The 4,187-nt window shown below is 44.1% G+C and overlaps 1 non-coding gene across 1 annotated transcript; it reads left to right on the forward strand.

Moving 5' to 3' along the window:
* Window positions 1-2,022: 2,022 nt before the first annotated feature.
* On the forward strand, window positions 2,023-2,129 carry LOC141580481 (U6 spliceosomal RNA). Its single transcript, XR_012512649.1, has one exon. It is a non-coding gene; the product is annotated as a U6 spliceosomal RNA (small nuclear RNA).
* The last annotated feature ends 2,058 nt before the right edge of the window (window positions 2,130-4,187 follow it).

Consider the following 4,187-nt stretch of genomic DNA (forward strand, 5'->3'; position numbering starts at 1 on the left):
TTTGCAGGCTTCGCTAGTGATATCTTTAGGCACTGGAAGATATGAGGCAATTAGGGACTGGAGTGGACCCCCAGTATACCACAGCAGCCTTATGGAAAAGTGGCTGAACCATTACGTGGGTGCTGGTTTCCATATCTCCTCGATGAGCAGGTCCTCCCAGCTTGGGTCTTTATCCAGGCCCCAGTGAAGCCATCAAGCCAGTAGCAACTTGGCAATTCCTTGGACAGACCTTCACAGATTGACTGAAATCCTCTCTGCCACTGCCTCTGCAGTGGATCTGCCCTTGTTACCTTCAGAACATCAAGAAAGCAAATACCATAAGTGCCATATTGATAACTCTAACAAGCTGCAGTTGACCCAAGGAACAAGGCAGTCCATCTCTTGTGGATACCACATACCCTCCACGGCTTATCACCAGACAGGGAACCCTGGCTTGGGCCCACAGCACAGACCCTCCATCCTGGGCTAATAACACTAAGTGATGGCTAACTCAAATCTCTCTGGGGTAGAGCCCCCAGGAGACAAGAAAAGTGATGGAGCAGGAAGCCAGCTGATGTGAAGCCCAGAGGGCAGGCACAGCTATCTCTCTAGGCTCCACTTGGTCTTATGAGACACTTTATCCCAGCACTTTAGGAGTGTGGAGGTCAGATCAGCCACATCTCATGTGAAGATTGCCCAGCAGAGATCAGGTGTGAGAGTCTCCCTCTTAATAAAAGGAGACTTGCTTAAAAAAGAAGTCTGGCCACGTTTTTGTAGAGCAGCTGTGCTGTGCTAGGGCCTCACTTTTCAGAGAGTTCTCTAAGGCCTGATCTCACCTGGGCATTCTCGCACATGAGATGAAGCTGGTGTGACCTCAGCACTCCTTAGTCTGCTTGCCTCTCCCAGGGCCCCAGCCTGGCCACACCTGCCTACAGGGCACTCTCGTGTGCCCACACCTTTGTTTCTGTGCCAGTGGACCATGCCTGAGCAGTGAAGAGATGCAGCAACATGGATCCTTCAGGCATGCACCAGCCTCTACATTGCCTCTCCATACTGCAGCTCTTTATACACAAACGTCATACACCGATTTGCTGCTGTGTGTTTACATGAGTGGATTTTGCTGTACTTGCCCTACCAGCACATGGGACTGTAGCACACACTTCAACCCACCTGAACTCCCATTGAAGAGATAGCCATGGTAGGCACAGAACCAAAAGAACCAACTTTGCCAACAACTTGCCCTTGTGCTAATGTTGTGCACAAAAAAAAAACCCTAATACGTGTTTAGTGATTGCTGCTGCTTAGGGGGTCACAGAGAAGGCACCCAGACCTGCACAGGCCAGCACCCCAGCCTGCACCTGCAGTGCAACAGCACACACAGCAGGGGTCCCCTGGCACCCACCAAGTGGTCTTGCCTCCACCACTTCCACCATTGGGTGAATGCCAACAGGGAGGCAGGCACTTCTGCATCTGCTAGCACTCTGCCACAGCTGCCACACTTTGCTGCCTTCAGTGCAGTAGACTCCAAATTTTGAGGAGCCAGAGAACAAAGTTGAGACCCAATATAAATTTGCCAGAGTTAAAGGACACAGTCCAGGAATTGGGAGATGAATATTGGCCCCCTAAAATCCTCCAAAACCAAAGCCAGCTGGCTGCATCTGCCTTACACCACAATCAAACCAAAAAGATCATCAAATATGATAAAAGAAAAATATCCTGTGCAAAGGTCGGCAACCTCTAAGGTTGAAGGCGAATAAGATCATAGAGATGAGGAAGAATCAGTGCAAGAACACTGAAACTCAAAAAGTCAGCATGCCTTCTTTCCTCCAGATGATTACAATAACTGTTCAGCCTGTTCAAGTTTTCAGAACTGATCAGAGGCTGACATGTCTTTAATGATACAAGTAGAATTCAGAATGTGGGTAGAAACAAAGTTCACTGAGTGAAAGAAGTATGTCATGATCCAATGCAAGGAAGTCAAAAGTCATTGTGAAACATCGCAGGAGCTAACAGGCAATAGAGCCAGTATAAAGAACCTTGCCGGTGCTTGCTATGGCAGCATATATATTAAAATTGGAATGATACAGGCAAGATTAGCATGGCTCCTGCTTAAGGATGATATGCAAATTCATGAAGCATTTCATATTTTTAGGAAGAATCAATATCGTGAAAATGGCCATACTGCCCAAAGTAATTTATAGATTCACTGCTGTCCCCATCAAGCTACCAATGACCTTATTCACAGAACTGGAAAAACCCACCTTAAACTTCATATGGAAGCAAAAGAGACTCTGCATAGCCAAGACAATGCTAAGCAAAAAGAACAAAGCAAGAGGCATCATGCTACCTGATTTCAAACTATACTACAAGGCTACAGTAATCAAAACAGCATGGTACTGGTACCAAAACAGAGACATAGACCAATGGAACAAAACAGAGGTCCTGGTGGCAATGCCACACATCTACAACCATCTCATCTTTGACAAACCTGACAAACACAAGCAATGGGGAAAGGATTTCCTGTTTAATAATTGGCATTGGGAAAACTGGCTACCAGTGTGAAGAAAGCAGAGACTGGACCTCTTCCTGACACCTTACAGTAGAATTACCTATAGATGGATTAAAGATCTAGACATAAGACCTAATGCCATAAAAAATCTAGAGAAAAAACCCAGGCAAATCCATTCAGGACATATGTATAGGCAAGTACTTCATGACTAAAACACCAAAAGTATTGGCAACAAAGACGAAAATAGACAAATGGGACCTTATTAAACTCCAGAGCTTCTGTACAGCAAAAGAAACAATCATTAGAGTGAACCACCAACCAACAGGATGGGAAACAGTTTTTGCAATCTACCCATCTGACAAATGGCTGATATCCAGAATCTACAAATAAGTAAAACAGATTTACAAGAAAAAAAGCAAGCAAACCCATTCAAATTAGGGAAATGATATTAACAGACACTTCTGAAAAGAAGATATATATGAGGCAAAGAAACATATGAAAAAATGCTCATCATAACTGATTATTAGAGAAATCAAAACCATATTGAGATATCACCTCATGCCAGTTAGAATGGTGACCATTAAAAAATCTGGAGACAACAGATACCAGAGAACATGTGGAGAAATAGGAACGCTTTTACACTGTTGCTAGGAGTGTAAACTAGTTGAACCATTGTGGAAGGCAGTATAACACTTGCTCAAGGGCCTGGACATAGTAATTCCATTTGACCCAGCTATCCCATTACTGGGTATATACCCAAAGGATTATAAATCATTCTATTATAAAGACACATGCACACGTATGTTCACAGTGACACTGTTTGCAATGGCAAAGACCTGAAAACAACCCAAATGTCCAGTGACAATAGACTGGACAAGGAAAATGTGACATACATACACCATGGAATACTATGCAGCCACAAAAAACGATGAGTTTGTGTCTTTTGTAGGGACATGGATGAATCTGGAAACCATCATCCTTAGCAAACTGACAGAAGAACAGAAAATCAAACACTGCATGTTCTCACTCATAGGCGGGTGATGAATAATGAGAATACATGGACACAGGGAGGGAAGCATCACACACTGGGGTCTTCTTGGGGGTGGACAACAGGGGGACACCAAGGGGTGGGGAGGTCAGGGAAGGATTACATGAAGAGAAATGCCAGATGTAGGTGGCGGGATGGAGGCAGGATACCACATTGCCGTGTGTGTACCTATGCAACAATTCTCCATGATCTGCCTGTGTACCCTATAACCTGAGGTACAATTTTTAAAAAAAGAATAAACTGATGTGATGGAGCTGAAAAGCACACTACATAAATTTTTATAATGCAGCCACATGGTAATTGTGTGTGATTGCATTATAAAAATTATTGCAATGTGTGTGGGCACCCAAGGGTGCCCTGTAAGCAGGTGTGGCCAGGCTGGGGTCCTGGGAGAGGCAAGCAGACTAAGGAGTGCTGAGGTCAGACCAGCACCATCTCATGTGCAAGACCACCTAGTAGAACAGACCAAGCAAAGGTGAGAGTCTCAGAGCTTGAAAACTGGCTTTCTGAAAGAAAAGAGACAAGAATGGGGGAAAAGAATGAAAAGAAATGAACAAAACATTTGAGAAATAAAGGATTATGTAAAAAGGCAAAATGTATGCCTTATTAATATACCTGAAAGAGATGACAAAAATGGAACCAACTTGGAAA

Source organism: Saimiri boliviensis, chromosome 11 (genome assembly GCF_048565385.1).
Source record: "Saimiri boliviensis isolate mSaiBol1 chromosome 11, mSaiBol1.pri, whole genome shotgun sequence".
Classification (NCBI taxonomy): Eukaryota; Metazoa; Chordata; class Mammalia; order Primates; family Cebidae; genus Saimiri; species Saimiri boliviensis.